Source organism: Mus musculus, chromosome 6 (genome assembly GCF_000001635.26).
Source record: "Mus musculus strain C57BL/6J chromosome 6, GRCm38.p6 C57BL/6J".
Taxonomy (NCBI): Eukaryota; Metazoa; Chordata; class Mammalia; order Rodentia; family Muridae; genus Mus; species Mus musculus.
The window spans coordinates 46,515,133-46,535,863 of NC_000072.6; the positions used below are offsets into that span (position 1 = coordinate 46,515,133).

At 39.0% G+C, this 20,731-nt stretch overlaps 1 protein-coding gene and 1 pseudogene across 1 annotated transcript in view; one reads left to right on the forward strand and one right to left on the reverse strand.

Annotated features, from left to right (window-relative positions):
- Cntnap2 (contactin associated protein-like 2) overlaps window positions 1-20,731 on the forward strand; it is a 2,241,333-nt gene that overhangs the window by 1,455,072 nt on the left and 765,530 nt on the right. The gene's annotated exons all lie outside the window — the stretch shown is intronic.
- Rbpj-ps3 (recombination signal binding protein for immunoglobulin kappa J region, pseudogene 3) lies at window positions 14,019-15,752 on the reverse strand (annotated as a pseudogene).

Below are 20,731 nucleotides of genomic sequence, written 5' to 3' on the forward strand. Positions count from 1 at the left end.
AACATACACCCACATTTATTCAGCATGTGCCACCAACTTCCTATATCTTGATTCCTGTATTGTGCAAAGTCTTACTTAGGCCGTGATGATGACAGTTTATCAGTAGGCTTTTTCACTGTTAGTTCCCAGTCTGCTTTCCTGGAAGATGACTCTGGTTGCCTGGACAAGTCTTAGGTTTCTATTCATGTGCTTAGGCAATTCAGCATTCTTCCTTCTTGTTGGTATCTGTATTGTATCCTTTTGTACTGTTCTTATACTGATGATTATCACACCTGCTGGACTAGTACCTCCCAGATTTCCTCACTACTATAAAGCCAGAATTATTCTCCACCAAAATAGCAATACAAGTGCAATGATTCCTTTTTTTTTGTTTGTTTTTTCATGAAGGATCAGGAAGAACTGGAGTTATAAGATTCTGCTTCGTCTATGACCTCACCACAGTAAAGATTCACTAATCCCTAATCATTTTAAAGTTGGACCACTCTTTCCATACCTCTCCTTCTCCACTTTGGAACTTCTTTTCTTGGAAGCTTCTGACTAAGGATGCTATTCTATAAATTAGATAGTCATCTTTAAAATTCATGGTATAATATATCACCTACTTTAGAGAGGAAATACCTGAAGCAATAGTACAATCCTATGTTTTCTAAGGTGCTGTGATTCTTTTTGTTTGTTTCAGTTTGTTTTATTGCCTAAGACCTGGGGTCAGTGTTTCCCAAACCACTCCTGAATCATGAATAAATGACAGCAGTAATAGAGAGAAGTCAAATCCCATACCTTAACACACCAAGTATAAGAATATGCTGTGTGGTTTTCCATTCACTCACAGTCATGCTGAGCCAAGGTACAGAGATCAAGAGCCCACGAGCAAGTGTTTCTAGGTTTCCCTGAGCTCCACAAAGACACTGTAGGATATAGAACATGTAATAAGAAAACTTGCCATTCAGCTGCAGACAAAAAGCTATGTTTTCTAAACTAGATCTCAAGAAATTATGATCTAGTGATGCTCATCTTAGAGACAACAAAGTTATATTTTTAGTGTAACTAGGCTGAGCTTCTTTAGATTTTCCCCCCACTCATCTCAATTCCCTGAAGTTGAGATAAAGTGTAGGATGCTTCTCAGATTGTTCTCAAGAACAAAACAATCACATACAGAACAGTGTTGTTTATTACAACATATCATTATGCCCAAAACAAAAGATTTCTGGTGGAATCTCTAGTACAGAAGCCTCAAATTTTATACTCTCCACACATTAATTGGCTCCTGTGGTGGGATAGAGTTCTGAAAGGAAGGATGGTAAGATTTCAAAAAGGTGTGCGCCCCCCCCCCCAATAAATGGGAAAGTTTCCTAGAAAATGAGCTGTATCACTTGCAGGACTTTTTCTTCAAACCTAAGCTCATTAGCCATCATGGTTTGTTGTTTGTTTGGTTGGTTGGGTTATTTTGTTTTGTTTTGTTTTGTTTTGTTTTGTTTTTGTTTTGTTTTGTTTTGTTTTGTTTTATGATGAGTGAACCATGTTCTCCCGTTTTGGAAGCTCCCTGGGATGTTAACCTCCTCTCAGTGGAAGATTGATTGCAAAATTATATCAGATCTGGACATTCGAGGATCTAAAACAACAAAACACTTAAACTATCAGAATAAACATATTAAAGGGAGTCTGCGGTATTATAATGATTATAATCCTTAGCAAAGTGTTACATGTTTGAATGAAGCATCAAGCCAAATTTGTATGGGGCCCTTTAGATCTAACAGTGATCCTGATGCCCAGATATCAAAAGCAATGACAACAAATAATCTATTCTTTCAAACATAAAAATGCACAAACACAGTGTTGTAGTTAAAAAATTTGCATTGTTTAGACAGGACAGCCAAAGAATGAGTAAAGTCATAGAAAATGCCATTTACTTCCCACCTTAACAAGCTTTTCATTTTTTTTTTGAATTAATTTTTTTTATTAGGTATTTTCCTCATTTACATTTCCAATGCTATCCAAAAAGTCCCCAATACACTCCCCACCCCCAATCCCCTACCCACCCACTCCCATTTTTTGGCCCAGGTATTCCCCCATACTGGGGCATATACAGTTTGCAAGTCCAATACAAACTCTTCCTTAGAAATTCTAGCCTTTCTGTTTAAATTACCAGAATCTAGAAACTGTTGCTCACGAAAGTTAAAGCTAAATTCCCAAGAGGTGACTCAAGCTACTCCCCCTGTTTTCACAGACAGCTCCCCACTAGAGGAGAGGGAACAGACATGACATATTTCTAGAGTTTTCAGAATTCAAAACATTACCCTCCTGCCCTCAGGAAGCTTTGCCAATCAGCTTTTGTAAATTCATAGTGGACAAAAGGCCATCCTTATTGGCAATGATTTTTTTTTCTTTTATTTGCTCATTTATCGCATTGCTTCTTCCATTTCAAAAAGAAAAAACAAAAATCTCAAAGCCTTGATTTGGTTGCAGCTAGATTCAAGATTACTGAAAGCCGAGTTTGATCCTAAATTCACAAAATCAAATTCATCCTTATTTCAGCCATGTGTTCCTTGGATGCCCTTATGAAAATGAACAGCTACCATCAGTGGAGACAGATTTTTTTCATGCGAGCATGTGTGTGTGTGTGTATGTGTGTGTGTGTGTGTGTGTGTGTGTGTGTGTGTTATATACATGCACATTCATGCATGTATGTGTTCTCTATGCAGCTATGCAGACTTGTGTGGATTCCATAAGAATGTTTTCCATGATCATGCCTCCAACTTGTTTGTTTGTTTGTTTTCTTGTAATAGAGTCACTCACTAGATCAGAAGCTCACTGTGTCAGAATAGCTGGCCACTGAGTCCCTAGTATCTGACTGTCTATTCTTTTCCCCTGCCTAGCACTGGAATTATAAATGTGATGGCACATCTGGCCTTCTACCTGTGTGCTACAGAACCAAGCTCAGGCTCTTGCACAACAGGCACTTTACTCACTGAACCATCTCTCAGTACATACATACATATGATCATTTGCAAGAAAATTATTCTTTCACTAGAATAGGAACCAGTAGATTTACCTCACATTTGCCAATAACATGTAGTGTTTCCACATAAGGAAGCTAACCTAAGTCTTTTAGATTCCAGCTAGTCTATATGAGGTACAGGGTACTTGGCCATGAACTCAGCTATACTCTTACAGTTCCTCTGTCTATGGTGTCTTTTCCAAAAGAAGAAATCCAAGTTGTGAGAGTGTGCAACTCTTATTCATGTTTGTGAGGTATACTGTGACATATTTTATCTTATTTAATACATTTGACATTTCTATGCACATTTCTCAGCCAAGTAAAATAGTGAGGCTAAGAGTACTGAAGTAAGTATCCATTGAGGGAAATCAGCAGTTTGAATGAAGCTGGAGTGAATCTTACGCTCATCTTTCCACCAAGACACACTGCCTCCTAGCTATTTGAGACAAAAATGATCTTATTATTCTACTACCTCATTGAGAAGGCATTGTTCATTCATTCTCCCCTCTTCAATTGGAGGCTTCACCTACCTCCAGTTGAACCTAAGTTAGATGTCTTTGCTGGTGCTGCAACCCAAAGGTGGCAATAACTATCCTTAAAAATATAAGAGGTGGCTCTTGCTCTTTTGCTCTTTCCCTCTTCCCCCTCTGTCCCTCTCTCTCCGTTCCCTTCTCCTTCTCTCTCCATGTGCCTCAACCACTCCCTCTCTCTCTCTGCCTTTCTCTGTCTCTTCTTCTATCCTCTCAACTCTCCTCCCCATGCTCTAAATAAACTCTATTCTATACTATAAAAAAATATCAGAGGTGCTTTTTTTCATAAGACAGAGAACAAAGGATGCATGGAGGACTCTTTAAATGGAGTAAAGAATTCTCAACACATGTTCAGTGATAATTATAGCCACTTGAAGCTTTGAGAATTTTCAAGTTTTATGAGTTTAAATAACAAAAAATGTAACAAGATATGCCTGCATATTATTATTATAAGTGTAATTCTTCTTTCTACAGTGCTTGCTTGATAGAAATATAATTCATAATGTATCTAGACATCGTAGAACCCACCTGTAATCTAGCCCTTGTGAAGTAGAGGCCAGGTAGACCCAGACTGTATAATGAGACCCTGTCTCAGAAATCAAACCTTAAACAAAATGTAAACAATATGTTTACACTAGTGTAAACATTATTTTTTTTAATATTATAAATGAAATTTTCAACTGTGGGATAGACATGGCGAAAGAGAATAGATATCACATCAAGGCAGCCTGATACCTTCATCTAAGCTTCCCACTGTAGAGAGAAGAATGGATTTGTGTGAAGAAAATCTTGCTTCAGTAGACTTATTTTGTGTGGCAAGCATACAGCATCCAAATGCCAAATAAAATACTTTACAGTTTCATCTCTCCTTAGAGGGCATTTTTTTAAAGTTGTTGTTTTGTTTGGGAGAAAACAATTCACAAACCACTTCATTTGCAAACTACTGTTACTATAGTTTCTGCCTCTAAGAATGTTTAAAACTGCAGGCAATGAAAAGATGGGGTAAAAATCTTTATAAAGACAGCCTACATTCCATTGTTAAAAGATGGGAGTGGTGCATTATGACAATTTGATATTATTTATGGAGTTATTCTTATAGATAGCGTTTCAATATGCTTTACTGTCTTTTGGATGTTAGAAATCATAATCTGTGGTAAACTATTTTGCATAGTTTTTAATGCAATAGAGCTCAAGTAATTATCTTTATTCTGATAAGATCAAAGAAATTTACAATGATAGATGGAACTTACTGATAAAATTCATTCCGTAAGAGCACAATATAAACTATGAGTTGTTACTCTGTGATTTTTTTCCCAAGTAAAATCAGGTTAGGTTTATCATTATTATTACTAAATTGTGATTTTTTGGTTCATTGATAATTCAAAAAGTTCATGTAGCTTTAAATTTGTTCTTTAGAGAGTTTCCTGATTTCAGTGTATGTTATTAAAAATGTGCATGATCAGCTGTTTTTCTCTTGTTATTATGATAAATCTTTAACAGGAACAGGTCAATTTGTATTTCTAAGACTGCCATAATAACACTACAAACTTGATATCTTAAAACAAAAGAAATTTATTCTGTCACTGTTTGATGAGTCAGGGATTCAGTATCATGGATCTAACAGTGACATGCTTCCTCAAAGACATGCATCCTTACTTAGGAATTCTTCAGCATCTAATGGCTCCAGGCTTTCCTAGAATTGTAATCACTTCTCTTATTCCAGGAGTCCATCTTCACAATGTCTCCTCTTTCTCAATATAGTTCTCATATTTTTTATTGGTTTGTTTTAGGAGTAGCAGTAATTTGATTTAGATAATTTGGGGCATAACTTAAATCTCGGATGGTTTTATTTGGAGATCCTCAACTTTATATATTTATAAAAACTTCATTTGCTCATAAAAACATATTCATTGATAGTGTAGCATGGTCATCAGGATTGCAATCAAAATAACAGAATAGCTAAACATCACCTGCAGGAACCACTGGTAGTGTTGTGGCCCCAGTTCCAAGGACTGGAAGCCCAAGCATTGATCCCTGAAAACAGGAAAGTATATGAATTAGCGTTTTTATAATTGTGAACAGACACCATGACCAAGGAAACTCTTATAAGGATAACATTTAATTAGGGCTGGCTTACAGGTTCAGAGGTTCAGTCCATTATCGTCAAAGCAGGAGCATGGCAGCATCCAGGCAGGCATGGCACAAGAGAATCTGAGAGTTCTGTATTTTCAACTGAAGGCTGCTAGGAGAAGATTGGTTTCCTGGCAGCCAGAAACAGAGTCTTAAAGCACACACTCACAATGATATCCTTCCTCCAACAAGACCACACCTCTAAATAGTGCCACTCCCTGGGCCAAGCATATACAATCCATCCCCATATTGATATCCCATATAAATGGAGGCAAATGATCTCTTCCTCTGTTCTTTCTTATTTACTCAGTTTCCTGTGAGAGAAATGATGTCCCTGGGTTGATAGGAGGGATCTTCACTCAGTGAAGGGGATTAGAATGGAAATATCTCAAGAATCACTGCACAGGCACTCTAAAACAAAATGTTAGGAGCTTTGGGAAACCTCATTTGCAGAACCAAGTTGATCCATACAATGAATGATGGCACAGAGCTTAAAATGTAGTTGGTGCTTTTGGGGGAGCATGGGTCAAATCATAACTAGACTTTTTAGTTGACAGAAGAGGTGAGAAGTATGGTTCTACATCTTTCACTAGCCTTCAAAGCATCATCGTGTATGTAACCATTCCCAGTCTTATACAATAATGGTATTTAGATAATCAGCATCCTGAGCCATGGGTAAAGCAATTACCCATTCTCTTCCTTGCTCATGGATACTCTGACAGTAACTTTTTTCTAGTTGTGACTCCGGTGTCTTCTGCTTCCACACAGAAAATTCATAAAGAATCACAAAGTACAGAGATCTACATGAATAATGTTCCAAATGAAGAGTATTTCTTCATGGCATTGAGAGAACTCAATGACAGAATGTAAAGTATTTAACACTAGTTATTTGTATAGACTATTACTAGGAATTCTCTCATGCCTGCTAGATTTACAAGAAAAATATTAATACATTCCTCTTGGGAGGAAATGGACCTGTTTAGCAGGGTTCTTTGGAGCAACTCCTGTCTGTGTTGTCTAGAAACCAGCCGTTAAGCCCACTGATTACCAGTGGTAGCTTGATCTACTCACAAACACTTCATGGGTACACCAGCAATCCAGTTTTGTAGAGTCTAGTTAGCAACAGTGGTGGCATGACCTAGCAGAGACAGCCAGGCCTCACCCTCAGCTCCAGTTAGCAGGAGGGAACGAGGATACCAGGACAAGTACTCAGCTGTGCCTCTCTCTGGGAAGTGGATCAGCATACTTGCTTTAACACAACATGCTCTCTCCTGTGTCTGCTTCAGCAAAATGTTCCTCCAGGAGTCTGCCTTAGTCATTCACACCTGTGTCCACTCTAAGACACATTCCTTCTCTGTTTGTCCCAGCAAAACACCATCCAACTGACGTTCCAAAGAATCCTTGTTTCCACTAAGTAATCAGTGCTGGATTTGTGAGCCAACTCTTTGCCAAATGAATACTGTATCTTTAAATACTCTAGACCTGTTAATATTGGGTTAAGCAACCACGAAAACTGTCTGATTGGAGATCATAGTTTTTCCTTCTTGCTTCAGGGCAGGGCCCTCAATTGGGCAAGCTGGAAGCCAAGAAATCATCTGCCTGCAGGCACTTTGGTTAAAATTATCCTCCTTCAGTTCTCATATCCATATTATAATTTGCATTTTAATTTTAATGTCTTCAGAACCATGAAAGCATATTTAGGTAAATGTGCTAATTAGATCTTTGTAAACAACCATATGTTATTTTGGTTTATGAAATTTAAAGAGCAATTAAAAACACATATATTTTACTACTTGGAGGTAAGGATGGGGATAGATTGAGTCTTCCCAAAGTGGATGTGAGGAAAGAGCTGAATTACAGATGTGCTTAATGATCTTATGGGAGAAATTAAGGAAGTTTTAAAGTTTCTTGCATAGAAACTCTAAGTCCAGTGATGTTGCATGTGGGGCCTTGCCATAAGAAATCTAAGTGTTTGAAATAACTTTTCAAGTGGTGCGCCTACCTTAGAAGAATTTTGAAAAGAAGTCGGCAGTGTGGTTGTTTTTAATGAGAGCCTGTCATTTCTTCTCCAGTGACAGACATTTTTCTCAGTTTCACTGTGAAGAGCAGGGTGATGCATGAGTGTGGTAAGTGAAGGAGACATCGTACAGTGTGATTCATTATCTGAAAGATTTAGGGGAAATGGTCTCTCCAAAACATAATTAAGGAAACAAATGTTTTCCGAAATATAATAAAGATCTGTTATGGCTTTAGTTTTCAGGAACATCCATTTCTATAATATCGTTCATGAAAGAAATATTCTGCCAGCCATCTGATAGCATTTGTAGTTTCATTTCTCCTAGGTTAGGTTTCTCCATGGAGAAACTCAGAAACAAGCTATAAACAGAGAAAGGGAAAGTGTTATCTAAAATTTACTTAGAAGTTTCTTCCTAAAAAGCTATAATTGAACAATAAATTGAAGAAGTTGATTAAAACTGGACTCAGAAAAAGGGTGAATAGTATTTTCCAAATACAAGTTCAAGTTGAAAATGTGAGTTTAGTTTTTTGCCCATAAAAGTAGAGGTTGACAAGTCAATGAAATGTTACCACAAAAACATGAGGATCTGAGTTTGTTCCCTAGGATCCACCTACAAAGCTTATATGTTGCCACATGTGTAAAACGCCAATACCTAAGAAGCAGAGAGAGGCAAATCCCATCTGTCACAGGCTATCCAGCAAGACTCAGATCTCAGTGGAAGATCCTGTCACAAAAGGCAGCACTCTAGTTGGACCTCTGGTCTCTATAAGCACTGGCATTCGAGTGCAGCTGCATCTGCAGATATGCACACACACGCACATGCACATGCACACACCATGTACATTCATGCACGCATGCAAGCAAGATTACGCACACACACACACACACACAATTATTTACTCTATCTGCATCCTTGGTCTGACTCTGTTTTGTGGCTTCTGACACAGTGTTAGTCTGACAAACCAGTAGAGTTTTCGTCCTAATTCCATTTCTCTTGCTGTGATAAAATATGCAAACAAAAAATAACTTAGGGAAGAAAAGGCTTATACTTAGGCCATAATTCCAGGTGGCATCCTATTTTATCAGGGAAGTCAAGGCACCAGGAACTCAAAAGAGCTGGTGACATCACATCTACCATCTAGAGCAGAGAAAAATAAAAATGTACAAATTCTCATTTTATTTTCTTTATTATAGTCCAGGACAGAAATCCAAAACTGATGCCATCTTTTAGGTTGGATGTTTCTTTATCAGTCATCAAAATCAAGGCAATCCCATATAAATATGACCACCAGTCAACGTGATATAAGCAATTCCTCCTTGAGACTAATTCTAGATTCAAGCTGACACTTAAAAGCAACCACTGAAGTCTGACTCATTTGGATCCTATTAGAGGTGTGAAAGATTTCCCTTGCTTCAGCAAATGTCTACCTGCCTTACTTTGGCACAATTTTTCTTTTTAACTTTACCTTATCTTATTTCAGAAGTTTTCAGTTCCAAGCAAGTATCATAATTTTGTAGATACTGCACTCATTAAAATTCATCCCTAAATCTAAAATAAAGATCACAGAAAAGAACCTGACTTAAATCAATCAAGATGAAAATATAAAAGATGTGCTTTTAGCTTGCTGACTCAAGGTGGTCAACTCCAAGGTCCTGGTTATTTTAAAAATTCTACTAACTACATATCTAGGATTTTACTCTTTCCTTCTGCCCCAAGCTATGATCTATAACCTATTTCTTTGTTGAAATCCCCATTTCAGGTTTTTGTTTGTTTGTTTGTTTGTTTGTTTTTGTTTTTGTTTTTTTCTAATTACCACTCAAATAGTACCAAAAGCTGAGCTTGCTGCAGAAGAAGTGTAAAGATTAAAAATAGAGATGAATATGGTAACTTCACCAGACCATAAATAGTATTTCTGCCCAGGAATAGAGGGTGAAAGGTTTGGAGAAAAAAAATTGTCCATAAAAACTCATTTCAATTCCTCTAGAGTATGAGGGACACTCTATATGTCCAGAATACAACTGTCATGCTTCTTGAAGGCATAGCTATCACACCAAGATTATCTTCTCTTCTTGTGGTACTTTGTTTAGTCAGGTATACCATCAAATATAAGTAATCAACATTTCACATATGTAAACAGGGTCTAGAATGAGGAAATTCTGGCCTAGAATACATGAAACTGAGTTTCATCCCCAGTACTTGAGAAATGATGCATGCTAATGCACACTGTCTTCCTAGTACTCAAGATGTGGACAAGGAAGAACAGAAGTTCAAGGTCACCCTCTCCTACACCTTGGGTTGGAAGCCAGTCTGGAATACATAGGAATATATATATATATATATATATATATATATATATATATATATATATATATATATATATATATATATAAACAAAACAAAATAACAACAACAAAAATAAAAACCAAAAAGAAAAAAAATCTTCTACCACCCACATGTCATGGGGACTGAACATTGAGGATTGATGCTAAACAGGTCGTTGCTGTTTTCTGATTTGGAGATTATGGAGAAGGCCCAGAACAATGGGTACAGTGTATACTGAGAGTCAGTTGAGGAGGTTTAAGTAGTGGCTGTCTACTAAATATACAATATTCATGCTGTAACTATAATGAATGGCCTTTCCTGGGTATAGTCACCCCTTATCAGCCATGGACCATGCAGATACAAAATAATCAGACATCTCAAAAATTGCAAATTGTTTAAACATTGTCATCATTGCCCACTCACTCACCAAATATTTGTCTCTCCCTTTTTAATATAATTATACTAAATATACTAATATTAATACTAACCATAGTGCATCATTTATTATGAAATTGAGCATCAATACTACAAATAATATGTAGTCAAATAATATATACAAAATACACAGTAATACAAAAACATGTTAGCAATATTCTTGTGCCCAGTTGCTATGGTTTGAATGCTCCTCTCAAATCATGTTGAAATTTGATTATGGCTTATGAAATTTGACGTGAGGCTTCTGATTGCTGATGGTGCTTTGAGGGTGAATTGGCTTCTTGTCCTGGTGCTGTTATAGGATACCCTGACAAAAGCAATTTAAGGGAGACAGTTTTGTTTTGGCTCACAGTTGAAAGTTGCAGTCCATCATGGTAGGGTATTCAAGATTGTAGAAGCCTAAGGCAACTGGTCACAGAAACTCTGTAATTAGTGAGCAGAAAGTGTGAATTACTGTGCTCACATCACATTCTCCTTTTTAGACAGTCCAGGAGTCTAGCACAGGGGATGGTGCTGGCCATGCAGATGTTATTATAAAAGGATGAATCTAGGGTTAGAGATATGGCTCAGCAGTTAAAAGCAAGCATGCTCTGTGTTTTCAGAAAAACAATTTCGTTCCCAGCAACCATTTTGACTAGCTCACAACCACCTACAACTTCAGCCCCTGGAGATCTGACATCGTTTCTGGCCTCTGTGGGTACCCTAACACATGTAACAGATGCACATACATAAGTAAATATGAATATTTCTTTTATAAAGGGTGACATCAGCCATATTTTGCTTCTTTGACCTTCTGCCTTCTGCCATGTAGTGATTCAGCAAGTAGGTTCTGGCCAGATGTAGTTCTATCACCTTTAACCTTCCAGTCTCCACAACTTTGGGGCAATAAATAGTTCATTTTAATTATCCATACTCAAGAAAGCTGGCACTGGAATAGCACAATGGTCAAGTTGTAACTGTTACTGTTGTTTAATAAAATAAGCATTCTCAAAGGGCTAAAGTGTGAGTTACGTATAAATTATATATCATATGGGAAATGTATATAAAGATAATATGAGGGTAAGAACCTTGGAATATTTTTATTTGGAATTCTTGTAAAGCACATTTTTGAGCCACATAAAAAGTTGACTTTAAGATTTCATGTTCATTATCTCCGCACCAAATGCAAGGGCAGCCACATTCATTAGAGACACTTTAGTAAAGCTCAAAGCATACATTGCACCTCACACAATAATAGTGGGAGACTTCAACACACCACTTTCTTCAAAGGACAGATCGTGGAAACAGAAACTAAACAGGGACACAGTGAAACTAACAGAAGTTATGAAACAAATGGACCTGACAGATATCTACAGAACATTTTTTTTTTTTTCTGACATAGAACCATAGCAAAATGCCTTTATTGTTACATTCTTGAACTTTGTAAAAAACAAACAAACAAACAAACAAACAAACAGGAAAACTACTTATAGTCTGTTTCAATTCTTACTAAAATAAACAAAAGAACCGAAATGAGATATAAGCATTTTAAAAAGTCAAAGTTCATTTTAATAAAGCCATGAACTTGAAAACTTACTTTAAGCTACAAAGCTGGGTAAGGAAGAGTTTGTTCTTTAAAAGCATCTCATCTGTTCTCAGTTATCGACTTAACTACATCCTGAATCTAGGACCTCAGAAAGCACAACGGAACTGCAAACTGCTCAGGCTCTGAACAGATCGCAGGGGCCTGCTTCCATCGCAACTGAGGGAGAACAGTTACTGCAGAGATAGATCAGTAAGGCCACAGTGAGCTCTGCCCTGGACCACTGAGACAGCCTGGAGGGGTGAGGCGGGGCGGGGAGGAGGTGGGCTGTAGCTGATCTGAAGAGAATCGGCTAGAACAGCTGGTAAGGAGCAGCCTGGGGTGGACAGGAAGGCTGTCACCACCACATCTTACAGGTGGCCTTCCCCTTGACAAGCCAAGGAGGAGGCCGTTTAAAGATGTTTGCAGTGGCACTTACAGTGGTACAGTCTGCGAGACAGCGAGTGAAAGCAGCAACGCTGGAAAGCAATGGTCCTGACAGAGGAGTCTAAGGGTCTACGTGAAAACTTTCAGAAGCCCAGAGAGCCAGAAAGACACCAGAAAATGCCATAGAAGTTACAGTCTGCATTCGTAAGGTACTAGTGGCTCCTGTTTTAAGGGACAGTAAAAGCTTACCACAATCTAGAGGTAGTTTTTACTCAAGGATGATGGCATCACTAGACTGTGTCCTTTAACATCACACATGTGGTTCTTGTACTAAATGTAGCCCAATGAGTCTGCTTCAATTCCCAAGAAACTGAACGAGGAATAACCAAAGTGCAGGGATGGAAACAAAATGAATCTGGCATATTGGCACACAGGGCTGACACACAAGCCTGAATGCAAGCAAGGCTTAACTAAAAAGGGGAAAAAAAATCTGGACAGAACATTTCTACTGGGGAAAATAAACAAAGGGGCAAAGAGGAAAATGGAAATATAAGTTACATTTGTATTTTTATAAACTTACAACTATCAGTCTCTAAGGTACTGTCTTCTGGCTACTTAGTTCAGTTTATTTAGTTATCATCTAATAAAAGCCATCTTATGGTCTTTAAAATTATAATGATGTTCTGGCTAGGCTAAAAAAAAAGAAAAACATACAATAAATCATCCTGCAGAGATGTTCCTCATTTTACCCTACGGGCACCATCTTGGTAGCAAATAATTCGCATGATATTTTTTGTCATTTGCCAACAAGGTGGGAAACACCCTGTGAAATGTAATCACTGGGAACATTCCAAGTAAAGATAAAATGTTTAACTTACACATAATACAAGTTATGTACAAGATTTGGGGGAAGGGGAAACCTGAACAAATCCTGGAACACAGATGAACTGATGAACAGGCAGAGGCGCACAGCCTTCGAACGGCGGTGCTCACTGCCATGAACTCAGAAAGGGCTAAATGGCCACACGGAGCTGTTAGCATCTCTTAGATTACCACTATAAATACATTTCTTTAAAAAAAGGGAAAACACAGAAATAACTACCAACAGATTCTGAGAACAGACTCAGTTAACACACATTGCATGTATTGCAGGCAAGGCAGAGGCATTTTTAAAGCTTTTGCAGACTTCATATAATCTTAAAAAAAATATGCAGGCCTTTACAAAATTTGACTTGCTGAAATCAAAATAATTCCAACTTATGAAAAAGTCATAAGACTTCAGCTTAAAAAAGTTCCAGCCTTAGACCACAAGAACCTGGAAGTGTTCAGTGTTCAGACTGAACAAACATGGTGAGGCTCGAACCTGAATGTACTTTAGAGCCAACCCTCAAAGGGTGGGGAGCGCAACCTGTTTGGTAACAAGGTGTAGTACACACTGTGATATAAAAAAGGCATGGTGAAAATGTACCTTTCACTAAAGCTTATGCGAGTCCCTTGGTCCATAAGTCTATGTTAGGTTTGTGTCTTCTAGCTTAGCCTGTGCTCCAGCCACATATCTGTTTCCTGGCCATTAAATCAAAACCAAACCAAAACAACCAAAAAGGGGTGTGTGTGAGAGGGACAGCTGAAAACCTGGATTTCCATCAGCCTGTGCATTCTGATGTTGTTCATTGTACTGTGGCCTCTGCATGTCACACCTGCACTGGCAGTTTTGAATAGATCACCTGGTACGAAACGTTTCCCCAAGAAACCACAAAAGATTGTTCACTTTATCCTTGCCTTTCTCTGTCAACTTTTTGCTGCATTCAAGTCAGTTTCAGTCCCAGCAAAAAGACGGTAGTTAGGACACCACGGTTGCTGTGGACGATGTGACACTGGTAGAATTTGTGCTGGCATTTGTGTAATTCCCCTCGCTGTTTGTGTTTGACTCATTGGAGGGCACTTGGCTGGAGTTGGCTCTGAGAATCGCTCCTGCAGCGCTGCAGTGTGGCCTCGGCCCTGGCTCTGGTGTGTAGGTGAAGGTAAGGCTGGTGGAGTAAATGACCCCGTCATTTCGGACCAAAGTCACTGGAACCTGGACTGGCTGGCGGACCCATCTCCAACCTTCCCGGAATGCAGAAATGTCTGGGACCACACAGAGCATGCTCTCTCCACATCTGTACATTGTTTCGGCTTCTACATCCCCAAACCACACTCGTAAATTTGGAGTAAAGTTTTGTCCTGTAAGTTCAAGCATTGCTACGTCCCCGCCGCCATTCAACTGAAGACTTTCTACGACAGGCACAGGGGTGACTGGGGCAAGGACGGGGCCCATTCCCTCATAGAACGTGTATTCTGCCTTGTCTGTGCTAATGATTGTCCAGGAAGCTCCATCGTTTATCATTTCCTTATTTTGTTCTTTTGGACATGGAGTGGCCTGAAATTGGATTATTCTTTCTTGAGAAAGGCACAAGTACATTCTTTCTGTATCCTTAAGGTAAAATGCACATTTGTGGAGTTGTGATACAGGGTCGTCTGCATCCAGTAATGCCGTCTGCTTATCAACTTTCCTAATTATCAATCTTGGGAGTGCCATGCCAGTCACTGAGCACACAAGCTTGACAGTCTGCCCGTAATGGATGTAGCCATCTCTAACTGTGAACTCCTCTCCTTCCGACTCGTCGTCGTCCAAGAGATGGATGTAAAATGCTCCCCACTGTTGTGAACTGGCGTGGAAATTCCCTCCTTCTACATGCAGGTACCTGGTACTAACTGTCTGGGACCGAAGGCGATTGAACAGTGCCACCTTCGTTCCTGAAGCAATGCACAAGTCAGCATTCTTCAGTGACTGCTTCTTTTTGGAGGGTTTGGAGATGACCTTTATCCGCTTGCTGAGGAACACACCAATGTCATCGCTGTTGCCATAGAACATCTTTACAGACAACATGAAATGTTTTCTCTTGTCTGAATCAGATATGTACAATGTTTTGGCTGTGCAGTAGTTCTTCCCTTCCAAGTTCAGCTGCTGCATTTCTTGGTCACTGTTTCCTATTCCAATAAACGCACAGGGTTGAGACTCTTGTTCAGAACATCCATCTCGTTCCATTTGCTCTTTTTTTTTCTTCCAACCACTGCCCATAAGATACACACAAGGAGGAGGGCAAAAAAATCGTTTTTCATTTCCGTAAGACTTCTGTGCAACTTTTGCATGAAGAATGAGCACTGTTTGATCCCCTCGTTCTTTTAAATAATTTCGCATAGCTTCCCTAGTGAGTCGTTTGGGTGGAGGCCGCTCACCAAACTTCCTATAGGCCAACATTTGAGAAGCCGGGTTAAGCAGACGCCTCGAGTTCTGGGCTATGCTGTAAATTCCACAGCAGCCGGAGCTACAGAGTCTCTACAGAACATTTTATCCTAAAACAAAAGGATATACCTTCTTCTCAGCACCTCACGGGACCTTCTCCAAAATTGACCATATAATTGGTCACAAAACAGGCCTCAATAGATACAAAAATATTGAAATTGTCCCATGTATCCTATCAGACCACCATGGCCTAAGACTGATCTTCAATAACAACATAAATAATGGAAAGCCAACATTCACGTGGAAACTGAATAACACTCTTCTCAATGATACCTTGGTCAAGGAAGGAATAAAGAAAGAAATTAAAGACTTTTTAGAGTTTAATGAAAATGAAGCCACAACGTACCCAAACCTATGGGACACAATGAAAGCATTTCTAAGAGGGAAACTCATAGCTCTGAGTGCCTCCAAGAAGAAAGGGGAGACAGCACATACTAGCAGCTTGACAACACATCTAAAAGCTCTAGAAAAAAAGGAAGCAAATTCACCCAAGAGGAGTAGACGGCAGGAAATAATCAAACTCAGGGGTGAAATCAACCAAGTGGAAACAAGAAGAACTATTCAAAGAATTAACCAAACGAGGAGTTGGTTCTTTGAGAAAATCAACAAGATAGATAAACCCTTAGCTAGACTCACTAAAGGGCACAGGGACAAAATCCTAATTAACAAAATCAGAAATGAAAAGGGAGACATAACAACAGATCCTGAAGAAATCCAAAACACCATCAGATCCTTCTACAAAAGGCTATACTCAACAAAACTGGAAAACCTGGACGAAATGGACAAATTTCTGGACAGATACCAGGTACCAAAGTTGAATCAGGATCAAGTTGACCATCTAAACAGTCCCATATCACCAAAAGAAATAGAAGCAGTTATTAATAGTCTCCCAACCAAAAAAAGCCCAGGACCAGATGGGTTTAGTGCAGAGTTCTATCAGACCTTCAAAGAAGATCTAATTCCAATTCTGCACAAACTATTTCACAAAATAGAAGTAGAAGGTACTCTACCCAACTCATTTTATGAAGCCACTATTACTCTGATACCTAAACCACAGAAAGATCCAACAAAGATAGAGAACTTCAGACCAATTTCTCTTATGAATATCGATGCAAAAATCCTCAATAAAATTCTCGCTAACCGAATCCAAGAACACATTAAAGCAATCATCCATCCTGACCAAGTAGGTTTTATTCCAGGGATGCAGGGATGGTTTAATATACGAAAATCCATCAATGTAATCCATTATATAAACAAACTCAAAGACAAAAACCACATGATCATCTCGTTAGATGCAGAAAAAGCATTTGACAAGATCCAACACCCATTCATGATAAAAGTTTTGGAAAGATCAGGAATTCAAGGCCCATACCTAAACATGATAAAAGCAATCTACAGCAAACCAGTAGCCAACATCAAAGTAAATGGAGAGAAGCTGGAAGCAATCCCACTAAAATCAGTGACTAGACAAGGCTGCCCACTTTCTCCCTACCTTTTCAACATAGTACTTGAAGTATTAGCCAGAGCAATTCGACAACAAAAGGAGATCAAGGGGATACAAATTGGAAAAGAGGAAGTCAAAATATCACTTTTTGCAGATGATATGATAGTATATATAAGTGACCCTAAAAATTCTACCAGAGAACTCCTAAACCTGATAAACAGCTTCGGTGAAGTAGCTGGATATAAAATAAACTCAAACAAGTCAATGGCCTTTCTCTATACAAAGAATAAACAGGCTGAGAAAGAAATTAGGGAAACAACACCCTTCTCAATAGTCACAAATAATATAAAATATCTTGGCGTGACTCTAACTAAGGAAGTGAAAGATCTGTATGATAAAAACTTCAAATCTCTGAAGAAAGAAATTAAGGAAGATCTCAGAAGATGGAAAGATCTCCCATGCTCATGGATTGGCAGGATCAACATTGTAAAAATGGCTATCTTGCCAAAAGCAATCTACAGATTCAATGCAATCCCCATCAAAATTCCAACTCAATTCTTCAACGAATTGGAAGGAGCAATTTGCAAATTTGTCTGGAATAACAAAAAACCTAGGATAGCAAAAAGTCTTCTCAAGGATAAAAGAACTTCTGGCGTGATCACCATGCCAGACCTAAAGCTTTACTACAGAGCAATTGTGATAAAAACTGCATGGTACTGGTATAGAGACAGACAAGTAGACCAATGGAATAGAATTGAAGACCCAGAAATGAACCCACACACCTATGGTTACTTGATCTTCGACAAGGGAGCTAAAACCATCCAGTGGAAGAAAGACAGCATTTTCAACAATTGGTGCTGGCACAACTGGTTGTTATCGTGTAGAAGAATGCGAATCGATCCATACTTATCTCCTTGTACTAAGGTCAAATCTAAGTGGATCAAGGAACTTCACATAAAACCAGAGACACTGAAACTTATAGAGGAGAAAGTGGGGAAAAGCCTTGAAGATATGGGCACAGGGGAAAAATTCCTGAACAGAACAGCAATGGCTTGTGCTGTAAGATCGAGAATTGACAAATGGGACCTAATGAAACTCCAAAGTTTCTGCAAGGAAAGAGACACCGTCAATAAGACAAAAAGACCACCAACAGATTGGGAAAGGATCTTTACCTATCCTAAATCAGATAGGGGACTAATATCCAACATATATAAAGAACTCAAGAAGGTGGACTTCAGAAAATCAAATAACCCCATTAAAAAATGGGGCTCAGAACTGAACAAAGAATTCTCACCTGAGGAATACCGAATGGCAGAGAAGCACTTGAAAAAATGTTCAACATCCTTAATCATCAGGGAAATGCAAATCAAAACAACCCTGAGATTCCACCTCACACCAGTCAGAATGGCTAGGATCAAAAATTCAGGTGACAGCAGATGCTGGCGTGGATGTGGAGAAAGAGGAACACTCCTCCATTGTTGGTGGGAATGCAGGCTTGTACAACCACTCTGGAAATCAGTCTGGCGGTTCCTCAGAAAATTGGACATAGTACTACCGGAGGATCCAGCAATACCTCTCCTGGGCATATATCCAGAAGATGCCCCAACAGGTAAGAAGGACACATGCTCCACTATGTTCATAGCAGCCTTATTTATAATAGCCAGAAGCTGGAAAGAACCCAGATGCCCCTCAACAGAGGAATGGATACAGAAAATGTGGTACATCTACACAATGGAGTACTACTCAGCTATTAAAAAGAATGAATTTATGAAATTCCTAGCCAAATGGATGGACCTGGAGGGCATCATCCTGAGTGAGGTAACACATTCACAAAGAAACTCGCACAATATGTATTCACTGATAAGTGGATATTAGCCCCAAACCTAGGATACCCAAGATATAAGATATAATTTGCTAAACACATGAAACTCAAGAAGAATGAAGACTGAAGTGTGGACACTATGCCCCTCCTTAGATTTGGGAACAAAACACCCATGGAAGGAGTTACAGAGACAAAGTTTGGAGCTGAGATGAAAGGATGGACCATGTAGAGACTGCCATATCCAGGGATCCACCCCATAATCAGCATCCAAATGCTGACACCATTGCATACGCTAGCAAGATTTTATTGAAAGGACCCAGATGTAGCTGTCTCTTATGAGACTATGCCGGGGCCTAGCAAACACAGAAGTGGATGCTCACAGTCAGCTAATGGATGGATCATAGGGCTCCCAATGGAGGAGCTAGAGAAAGTAGCCAAGGAGCTAAAGGGATCTGCAACCCTATAGGTGGAACAACATTATGAACTAACCAGTACCCCGGAGCTCTTGACTCTAGCTGCATATATATCAAAAGATGGCCTAGTCGGCCATCACTGGGAAGAGAGGCCCATTGGACTTGCAAACTTTATATGCCCCAGTACAGGGGAACACCAGGGCCAAAAAGGGGGAGTGGGTGGGCAGGGGAGTGGGGGTGGGTGGATATGGGGGACTTTTGGTATAGCATTGGAAATGTAAATGAGTTAAATACCTAATAAAAAATGGAAAAAAAAAAAAGATTTCATGTTCATGCCCCACATCTCTAAAACGCTAAGTGTTGTGTATATAAGATCAGAAATTAATGATCACATACTGAACTTCCACCATGAATACAGAAATGGGTTCGAACTAGAAGCTTGCAATGAACACTGAGATATGGCTAAACCTTATGAAATCTTTCTACATCTTTAAATGGCTTGGAATTTCCAGATGCAACTAAATGGTGTTCTCTCTCTCTCTCTCTCTCTCTCTCTCTCTCTCTCTCTCTCTCTCTCTCCCTTTCCCTCTTTCTCCCTGTCTCTGTCTCTCTCTTTTTCTCTATCTATTGCTCTATATGGGTGTCTCTCTCTCTCTCTCAGTCTCTCTGTGTGTATGAATCTCTGTCTCTATGTCTCTGTACCTCTGTGTGAATTTCTGTCTCTGTCTGTCCACCTCTCTCTTTGTATATCTGTCTCTCTTTCTGTCTTTGTCTCTCTCTGTGTCTCTGTCTATCGCTGTCTCATCCCCCCCTCCACTCTCCGTCTCTCATCCATTCCCACACTCCCTCCTCCTCTCCCTCTCAATACCTAAGTGAATATTCTTCAGAGAAAATGTAATGAATTTTAGGGAACCCCATTTGTGCTTTGAGTTATAAAGAACGAAATATGATCTGTAGAAGCCTAAACACTGGGAATGTATCCTTCTGAAATGTATCTCCCATGCCAGGTGAGGCTGGTCTCAGGAGAAATTGTGCCTTCTTTCCAATTTTAGAGCTCCTTCGGGCAGTTTCTTCTTTTGTTTGTTTGCCTCCTAACATGTAGATGTGAATTAATAAAGGTTCAATGAATTGATGTCATTTACTTCACAAATGTTATCTGATAATGTGGAAAATGCCATCTTCTCAACAGAGAATTGTTCTTGCCTCCAGTGTCATAAATAATAGATTTTGGATGAAGTCATGATATTGGCAAGATCCCCTGAGAAGAGAAAGTAGAAAGAATTGTTAAAGAAAAATGAAAATATTTTAAAAATTTATTGAAAGCAAAGATT